Genomic DNA, 9,983 nt, shown 5'->3' on the forward strand with positions numbered 1-9,983 from the left:
ACTGATACTATGATACTATGATCTTGTGGGCTGACAGCTTGGTTTCTCCTCTGCTGCTCGAGTGCCAGAGCCCTGCCCAGGGTATTGGGTTGGAATGCAAGCAAGGCTTGGCCAGAGGAGTTAAAAACTACAAGGCTGGTTGCAGGCTTCTGGGGGAGAAGCTCTTTCTGCTTGGGGCTGGGCTGTGGTGAATGTAGTGCCAGCAGGAAGCAGGGAGGGAAGGCCAGGGCCCCTCTGTGCAAAGGGAGAAAGTGTTTTCCTAACCTCGGTGGCATGGAAACACAAGCAGCAGAGCCAAGGAAGCCCCAGTAGGGTTAATTAAGTGTTGCATTTAAAAGGCAGAATCGAATGGAATTGCTTTGCATTTATTGAAGGTAGCTTTTTCCTGCTCTGGAGGGCTGGGTGAGGGTTGAGGACCTGTGCTGTCTGGGATGGGGAGGCAATCTGGAGCGGTGCGTCGGTGTGGCTGGGGACTGAGAGCAGCTGTGAGCTGCCCTGAGCTGTGTTCTTGCTCTCCAGAAGGCAGGGGGATAGAGACAGGGTCATGAAAGGTGCAGGGGTGGAGGGTCCCCTCCTCACTGTACTCTTTCCTGGGGCATCTGTAAAGCCACTACCCTGTGCAGGCTTAGGGAACTGTGTGATACTGTGATGCTGTGACAGGTTAGGGATTGAGCTGCTGGAAAGCAGCTTGGCAGAGAAGGACCTGGTAGTGATGGTGGACAAGAATCACACAGTACCACAGAATCACCAAGGTTGGAAGAGACCTCAAAGATCATCAAGTCCAACCTGTCACCCAACACCTCATGACTGCTAAACCATGGCACCAAGTGCCACATCCAATCCCCTCTTGAACACCTCCAGGGATGGGGACTCCACCACCTCCCTGGGCAGCACATCCCAATGGCTAACAACTCTCTCTGGAAAGAGCTTTCTCCTCACCTCCAGCCTAAACCTCCCCTGGCACAGCTTCAGACTGTGTCCTCTTGTTCTGGGGCTGGTTGCCTGGGAGAAGAGACCAACCCCCACCTGGCTACAACCTCCCTTCAGGAAGTTGCAGACAGCAATAAGGTCTCCCCTGAGCCTCCTCTTCTCCAGGCTAAGCAACCCCAGCTCCCTCAGCCTCTCCTCACAGGGCTGTGCTCAAGGCCTCTCCCCAGCCTTGTTGCCCTTCTCTGGACACGTTCACCATGAGCCAGCAGTGTGCCCTTGTGGCAAAGAAAGCCAATGGTCTCCTGGGGTGCATTACAGGGAGTGTGGCCAGCAGGTCAGAGGAGGGTCTCCTCCCTTTCTCCACTGACCTAAGGAGGCTTTATCAGGGGTAGTAGGTCCAGTTTGAGGCTCCTTGGTTAAGAGAGACAGGGAACTACTGGAGGGAGTCCAGCAGAGGCTACAAAGATCCTGAGGGGCTTGCAGCATCTCTGTGAGGAGGAAAGGCTGAGAGCCCTGGGGCTGTTGAGCCTGGAGGAGAGCAGCCTGAGAGCGGATGTGATCAATGCTGATCAATAGCTAAAGGGCAGGGTGCAAGAGGATGGATCCATTCTGTTTTCAGTGGTGCCCAGTGACAGGACAAGGGGCAGGGGACACAAATTACAAGCCAGGATGTTCCAGCTGAACAGGAGGAGAGACTTCTTTGGTGTGAGGGTGCTGGAGCCCTGGAGCAGGCTGCCCGGAGAGAGGTTGTTGCGGAGTCTTCTTTTCTCTGGAGACTTTCCAACCCCAGCTGGCCGTGGCGGTCCTGGGCAGGCTGCTGTGGGTGCCCCTGCTTTAGCTTGGGGCTTGGACTGAATGATTCCCCAGAGGTCCCTTGCAAGCCTCACCCTGCTGGGATTCTGGGCCTCTGTAAGCTGCCTCTTGAAGCCATCGGTGCCGTCTCCTGCGGGCCGGATGCTGTCCAGACAGGGAAACTCAGGCTGATCTTATTTGGTGTCTGCCTGCACCTTGCTGGAGGGCAGCTCTGTTCCATTAAGAAAGAGGCAGCAAACATGTGCCCAAATGAGCCATTTAGTGCAGAAAGCAGAGCAGGCTCCTTCTCGGGGCATCCAAAGGGAGCTCCCGGCCTCACCTGGCTGCACCCTCCCTGCCGGGGGGGGGGTGGGGGGTGGGGGTTGTATTCAGTGGGCTGGATGATGCCTCCAGGCATCCTGGCCTGAGAGGATGACTTGCAGTATTCCAGGTGTTCCCGAGGTTGTCCTTTCACCTGCCTGTCTTCTCCCTTCAGTCTCCTGTCTTCCTGCTGACTGACTTTGATGATCTTTGCTATTTCTGGCCCTCTCTTTGGTCCCCGTCGGAGCTGGCTTTCTGCTGGGGGGCAGATGGAAAAGGTCAGCCTCTCGCTGCTGAAGCTGATTTGATTTGCTTGCTGCCTCCCTGAGCACACTTGCATATCTGCTGGCCTGCCAGGACCCTCCTGGGAGACACAGGAGCCCTCCTGCTGGCCCCTTTCTTTCTCCCTTCTCCCTTTGCTCTTCCTTTTCTCCCACCCCGACCCGGTGGTTCCCACTTTCCCCTCTCTTCCAAGGGAAAAGCTTCAGTGGGGTCCAAACAGTAAACAAACCAAGCTGGCATTTGCAACAGCCAGTCTGAAACAACAGGCTGAGGATGCAGCAGCAGTTCTTTGTTTGGGCTCTTTCCCACTCTCTATTTAAAGCCCCTTTTGGTCTTTTTAATCAGGAGCTAATGACAACTTTTGGTGGCGAGAGCTGATGGTACAGGAAGGGAGGAGGGGGGGGGGGAGAAAAACCCCAACCAACCACCCAACCATCCACCCTCCAACCCAACCCAGCAGTTTGCATTCAGAGCAATGCAAACCCTCCTAAAGAGGGAGATCTGCAGGGATATAATCAAGCTAAATTGCCCATTGTTCCTCACACCAGAGATGATTTCTTGTCTCTGCTCTCTGGGCTGGGTTGTTGTCTGGGGTGGAGGGGAAAATGTGTTCTCTCTCCATTCCACTCAGAAAGCTCTGCAGCAGCAGCTGCTCCTCCTTGCAAGGCTGAGTTGGGTGGTTTTTGGTGCACATCAAGCAAATGTGAGGGCTTTTTTGGGGGGGGGGGGGAGGGGGGTGGGCTTGGATGCTGCCATTCAAACTGTCTGGTGGTGAACCTTGTCCCACAGCCTTCTTGCCCTGCTCCTGGCTGCGGCCAAACTGACCCTTGTAGAGGTGGACACATCCCCCTGGGGGGGGAGAGCTTGCTGCAGACAGGCAGGAAAGAAGCCTTGCAACAGGTCAGAGCAGCAGCCTGCCAGGGAAACACAGCTCTGACTTGGGAATAGAGGAGCTCTCCCTGCCTGCAGATGGTGTGCAATAAGCTCTGGATTTTAATGACTTGCTGCAATTTATCCTATTGAAAGTAGCTGAGCCTGTAAAGAATTGGGAAGCTGATGCTGAAGTCTCCAAAACAGATCATGAAAGCTTTATTTAATACTTGGGTGGCTTCTTTTTCTTCTGCTTTGCCTCAGCTCTGTTCTACATGAGTGCAGCAGAAAAGCTCTCAGAACTTGGGCCCTCAGTTTAGGGAAGATGTTGACTTGCTGGAAGGTGTCCAGAGAAGGGCAAGAAAGCTGGGGAGGGGTCTGGAGCACAGCCCTGTGAGGAGAGGCTGAGGGAGCTGGGGTTGCTTAGCCTGGAGAAGAGGAGGCTCAGGGGAGACCTTCTTGCGGTCTGCAACTCCCTGAAGGGAGGTTGTAGCCAGGTGGGGGTTGGTCTCTTCTGCCAGGCAAGCAGCACCAGAACAAGAGGACACAGTCTCAAGCTGTGCCAGGGGAGGTTTAGGCTGGAGGTGAAGAGAAAGTTCTTCCCAGCAAGAGAGATTGGCCATTGGGATGTGCTGCCTGGGGTGGTGGTGGTGGAGTCCCCATCCCTGGAGGTGTTTAGGAAGAGCCTGGCTGGGGTGCTTGGTGCCATGGTTTAGTTGATTAGGTAGTGTTGGATGATGGGTTGGACTTGACGATCTCAAAGGTCTCTTCCAACCTGGTCCATTCCACTCCATTCCATCCCATCCCATCCGTCTTCTTCTTTATATTTGCCCAGTTCTTGGTAGGGAGTCAAGTTCCTGGGTGGAGTTAGAGCTCTCCTCAAAGTGTTGTGTTGTTTGGACATGTTTACAAGCCACTGATGTCCTTGTAACTGTCAGCCTGACTGTCAGGAGGGAGCAATGAATGAGAGAGGTGAAAGTGTCTGGTCTCACCTCCTGCCTGCTGCTGGGACCCACCTGTGACAGGCAGGAAAACCTTGCTCTGATAAGTGGCTAGGAAGGTCACTGGTTCATGAGCTGAGCATGACCCTGACTCTTCTAGGATGCAAAGAGGTTGTCTCATCCCATCACAAGCTTGCTCAGAAGGTCCCAGAAGGGCAACGAAGCTGTGGAGGGGTCTGGAGCACAGCCCTGTGAGGAGGGGCTGAGGGAGCTGGGGTTGCTTAGCTTGGAGAAGAGGAGGCTCAGGGGAGAGCTTCTTGCTGTCCACAACTCCCTGCAGGGAGGCTCTCCAGCCCTCTGATCATCTTCATGGCTTCCTCCCACTCTAACAGTTCCACATTCTCCTTGTGTTGAGGGCTCCAGAACTGGATGCAGTAATGGAATGGCATAGAATAGAATTAACCAGGTTGGAAGAGACCTCAAAGATCATCCAGTCCAACCTATCACCCAACAACATCTAATCAACTAAACCATGGCACCAAGGACCCATCTAGGCTCTTCCTAAACACCTCTGGGGATGGTGACTCCACCACCTCCCTGGGCAGCACATCCCAATGGCCAATCTCTCTTGCTGGGAAGAACTTCTTCCTAACATCCAACCTAAACCTCCCCTGGCACAGCTTGAGACTGTGGCCTCTTGTTCTGGTGCTGCTTGCCTGGGAGAAGAGACCAACCCCCACCTGGCTACAACCTTCCTTCAGGTAGTTGCAGACAGCAAGAAGGTCTCCCCTGAGCCTCCTCTTCTCCAGGCTAAGCAACCCCAGCTCCCTCAGCCTCTCCTCACAGGGCTGTGCTCCAGACCCCTCCCCACCTTTCTTGCCCTTCTCTGGACACCTTCCAGCATCTCAACATCTTTCCTAACCTGAGGGGCCCAGAACTGGCCACAGGACTCAAGGTGTGGCCTAACCAGTGCTGAGCACAGGGGCACAATGACCTCCCTGCTCCTGCTGGCCACACTGTTCCTGATGCAGGCCAGGATGCCATTGGCCTTCTTGGCCACCTGGGCACACTGCTGCCTCTTGTTCAGCTGCTGTCAATCAGCACCCCCAGGTCCCTCTCTTCCTGGCTGCTCTCAGCCACTCTGCCCCCAGCCTTGTAGCACTGCCTGGGGTTTCTGTGGCCAATGAGCAGAACCCTTCCAACCCAAACCACTCCATGATCTGTGGCCCAAATCCCCCTGCGTCGCGCTGGGACGCTTTTGCCCGCTCGTGAGGGCGAGTTTTGCTGGGCAGGGGGAGAACTCTTTCCCCCCTCCCCTGCAATTATTGGGCTGAACCTTCCCCCTTTTTTTTTTTTCTTTAACTTTTTTCATTTTATTGCTGTTTTTCTAACCCATCCCTGGGCTCCTAATGGCAGCAATTACACCAAATGGGGCACATTTCGTGTGCTCTGGAAGCGATTTGCTGGGGCCCGACTCTCTCTCTCTCTGGGTGCTCAGAGGGTTGTTTAAAACACTGCTTATTAGGAGGAAGGTTGGGTTTGGCTTTTTTTGTTCTTTCTTTCTTTCTTCCTATCCTCCCCACTCCATTTCCAGTGCTGTCTTTAACCTGCAAAGTAGGAAAATTGCTGACTTTATTATGTTGCATTAATTAATTATCTCTATAGCAACATGCAGCGGTGCCATAAATACAGGAATTCAGCAGCACAGCTTGGGGGGGGGGGAAGAGCTAAGAGATAAATGGGGAGAAGAGCTATCATAGAATCAGTCAGGGTTGGAAGGGACCACAAGGATCAGCTAGTTCCAACCCCCCTGCCATGGGCAGGGACACCCCACACTAGATCAGCCTGGCCAGAGCCTCAGCCAGCCTGGGCTTAAACACCTCCAGGGACAGGGCCCCAACCACCTCCCTGGACAACCCATTGCAGGGCTTCACCACTCTCATGGGGAAGAACTTCCTCCTCACCTCCAGCCTGAATCTCCCCACCTCCAGCTTCATTCCATCCCCCCTAGTCCTATCATTACCTGAGATCCTGAGCAGTCTCTCCCCAGCCTTCTTGGAGCCCCCTTCAGATACTGGAAGGCCACAATTAGGTCACCACATCTTTCTGCATGGCTTCCTGGGCAGCTGCACAAGTTTCTCCATCATATCCATAGGAGACTGGCAGCTTTCTGGGGCTCTTCCAAACGTGTTGCCAGCTCAAGGTCACAGCTTGCTTCAGTTCTTGCCTGGGACTCATTTGTTGTTTGCCTCCCTGCCTTGTGCTTGCTCTGGGACTGGTGATCCATGCTGGTGAACTCTTCTGTTTCTCATACTTCAGGTCCTGTTTGGCTGTCTTTTTATCAGCAGGGATTGCTCCTGTGAGCCAGAATGTGGAGGATCTGAGGTGCTGGAAAGTGTCCAGAGAAGGGCCATGAGGATGAGCAGAAGGTTGGAGCTGCTCTGCTATGGAGACAGACTGAGAGAGTTGGGGCTGTTCAGTCAGGAGAAAAGAAGGCTCTGAGGAGACCTTCTTGTGACCTTCCAGGATCTGAAGGGGGCTACAAGAAAGCTGGGGAGGGACTTTGGAGGGTGTCAGGGAGTGATAGGACTGGGGGGAATGGAGCAAAACTAGAATTGGGTAGATTGAGATTGGCTGTGAGGAAGAAGTTGTTCCCCATGAGGGTGGTGAGAGCCTGGCACAGGTTGCCCAGGGAGGTGGTGGAAGCCTCCTGCCTGGAGGTGTTTGCAGCCAGGCTGGATGTGGCTGTGAGCAACCTGCTGTAGTGTGAGGTGTCCCTGGCCATGGCAGGGGATTGGAACTGGCTGAGCCTTGAGGTCCCTTCCAACCCTGACAGTTCTGTGATGATTCTATAGTGAATCACCTCAGGGGAGGTTGGAGTGAGGGGGGGCTTGGTCTCCAACGAGTTACAGGACAAGAGGAAACAACTGGCTCGAGTTGTGCTAGGGGACTTTCACAGGAAGGGTTTTCAGGTGCTGGCACAGGCTGCCAGGGTGGAGGTGGAGTCACCAGCCCTGAGGTGTATAAAACACACATGGATGTGGTGCTGTGGGATGTGGTTTAGTGGCTTAGCAGCTGTGGTGGGGTTCTGAGCTCTAAGCAAGTTGCTGGTCTGTGACTTGATGAAATAAGGTTCTCTTCCAATCTCAGCAGTTCTACGAATTTATCACCTGTCCAGCTTTCAGGAATGACAGACTCTGCCTGCAGCTCCTGCCTGGGCTCTCTCTCTCTCTCTGCAGCTCCTGCCTGGGCTCTCTCTCTCTGCAGCTCCTGCCTGGGCTCCCTCTCTCTCTCTGCAACTCCTGCCTGGGCTCCCTCTCTCTCTCTGCAACTCCTGCCTGGGCTCCCTCTCTCTCTCTGCAGCTCCTGCCTGGGCTCCCTCTCTCTCTGCAGCTCCTGCCTGGGCTCCCTCTCTCTCTGCAGCTCCTGCCTGGGCTCTCTCTCTCTCTGCAGCTCCTGCCTGGGCTCCCTCTCTCTCTCTGCAGCTCCTGCCTGGGCTCCCTCTCTCTCTCTGCAGCTCCTGCCTGGGCTCCCTCTCTCTCTCTGCAGCTCCTGCCTGGGCTCTCTCTCTCTCTCACTCTGCAGCTCCTGCCTGGCCTCTCTCTCTCTCTGTGCAACTCCTGCCTGGGCTCTCTCTCTCTCTGTGCAGCTCCTGCCTGGGCTCCCTCTCTCTCTCTGCAGCTCCTGCCTGGGCTCCCTCTCTCTCTCTGCAGCTCCTGCCTGGGCTCTCTCTCTCTCTCTCTGCAGCTCCTGCCTGGGCTCCCTCTCTCTCTCTGCAGCTCCTGCCTGGGCTCTCTCTTTCTCTCTGCAGCTCCTGCCTGGGCTCTCTCTCTCTCTCACTCTGCAGCTCCTGCCTGGCCTCTCTCTCTCTCTGTGCAACTCCTGCCTGGGCTCTCTCTCTCTCTGTGCAGCTCCTGCCTGGGCTCTCTCTCTCTCTCTGTGCAGCTCCTGCCTGGGCTCTCTCTCTCTCTCTCTGCAGCTCCTGCCTGGGCTCTCTCTCTCTCTCTGCAGCTCCTGCCTGGGCTCTCTCTCTCTCTCTCTGCAGCTCCTGCCTGGGCTCTCTCTCTCTCTCTCTGCAGCTCCTGCCTGGGCTCTTTCTCTTTCTGCAGCTCCTGCCTGGGCTCTCTCTCTCTCTCTGCAGCTCCTGCCTGGGCTCTCTCTCTCTCTCTCTGCAGCTCCTGCCTGGGCTCTCTCTCTCTCTCTCTGCAGCTCCTGCCTGGGCTCTCTCTCTCTCTCTCTGCAGCTCCTGCCTGGGCTCTCTCTCTCTCTCTGCAGCTCCTGCCTGGGCTCTCTCTCTCTCTCTCTGCAGCTCCCGCCTGGGCTCTCTCTCTCTCTCTCTGCAGCTCCTGCCTGGGCTCTCTCTCTCTCTCTGCAGCTCCTGCCTGGGCTCTCTCTCTCTCTGCAGCTCCTGCCTGGGCTCTCTCTCTCTCTCTCTCTGCAGCTCCTGCCTGGGCTCTCTCTCTTTCTGCAGCTCCTGCCTGGGCTCTCTCTGCAGGTCCTAACCAGGCTGTGCTATGACTCTTCCCTGTCTCCGTGCTGCTGTGTTGGATAAAAGGCAGCAGAGTTGTTTGTATGTGTGGTGCCTATGCATCCTGCTTGCACTGAGCCCTCAGAGAAGGACTTCTCTTGTCTCCCAGGAGTTTGTTTTGGTAGCAGATGTGGGATGCTAAAAATGTAGCAGCAATGGTTTGTGGTGAGGGCTGCAGAATCAGGCTGGGAAGAGGGCTGAGGAGTTGCTTCAAGGGATGAAAATCGGTGGGGAGGTGCTGTAATTGCACTGCAGGTCTTCAGCTCCCCAGAGGCTGAGACTTGGTGCTTTTTTAGCTCTGGGTTGTTGTTTTTTGGGTCTTCCTTTAATGTCAGAGAGTCCATTTGCTGCACAGGTTTGCTTGGCTGTTTGTTTGGCACCATTGGCTGTGAAGCTGATCAATTCTTCCCTGTCCAGCGGAGCGCTTGAGGAGTAGCACCACTCTCCAGTGAATAATTTATCCACTTAATCTGTTTGGATTTGTTGGGTTGGGTTGTGAGTTTATTGGTTTTTTTTTCCCTTTGGCTTTTGGCAGGTCCCAGGCAGGGCAGGGGAAGCCTGTGTGGAGGAGCCTGGCTGTGCAGCACTGCTCTTTCTGTGTGGATGGCTCTGCAGAGGGACCTCGACCGAGTGGACAGATGGGCAGAGGCTAACAGGATGGCATTCAACAAGTCCAAGTGCCAGGGGCTGCACTTTGGCCACAGCAACCCCAGGCAGAGCTACAGGCTAGGGGCAGAGTGGCTGAGAGCTGCCAAACAGAGAGGGACCTGGGGGTGCTGATTGACAGCCACCTAAACATGAGCCAGCAGAGTGCCCAGGTGGCCAAGAAGGCCAATGGCATCCTGGCCTGCATCAGTAACAGTGTGGCCAGCAGGAGCAGGGAAGTCATTGTGCCCTGGACTCAGCACTGGTTAGACCACACCTTGAGTCCTGTGTCCAGTTGTGGGCCCTTCAGTTTAAGAAGGACATTGAGACACTTGAAGTTGTCCAGAGAAGGGCAATGAGGCTGGGGAGAGGCCTTGAGCACAGCCCTGTAAGGAGAGGCTGAGAGAGCTGGGGTTGCTTAGCCTGGAGGAGAGGAGGCTCAGGGGTGACCTCATTGCCCTCTACAACTATCTGAAAGCTGGTTGTAGCCAGGAAGGGGTTGGTCTCTTCTCCCAGGCAACCAGCACCAGAACAAGGGGACACAGTCTCAAGCTGTGCCAGGGGAGGTTTAGGCTGGAGGTGATGAGGAAGTTCTTCCCAGAGAGAGTTGTTAGCCTTCGGAATGTGCTGCCCAGGGAGGTGGTGGAGTCCCCATCCCTGGAGGTGTTCAAGAG

The 9,983-nt window shown here is 55.2% G+C and overlaps 1 long non-coding RNA gene across 2 annotated transcripts in view; it reads left to right on the plus strand.

Moving 5' to 3' along the window:
• LOC137458546 (uncharacterized) overlaps positions 1 to 9,381 on the plus strand; it is a 28,797-nt gene extending 19,416 nt beyond the window's left edge. For both annotated transcript variants that reach the window (XR_010991811.1, XR_010991812.1), the window contains one exon: positions 9,200 to 9,381. This is a non-coding gene — a long non-coding RNA (uncharacterized lncRNA). The remainder of the gene's footprint in view (positions 1 to 9,199) is intronic.
• The last annotated feature ends 602 nt before the right edge of the window (positions 9,382 to 9,983 follow it).

The sequence above is a fragment of the Melanerpes formicivorus genome, unplaced genomic scaffold, assembly GCF_026170545.1.
Source record: "Melanerpes formicivorus ecotype bairdi unplaced genomic scaffold, bMelFor1.0.p_v2 SCAF_257, whole genome shotgun sequence".
NCBI lineage: Eukaryota > Metazoa > Chordata > Aves > Piciformes > Picidae > Melanerpes > Melanerpes formicivorus.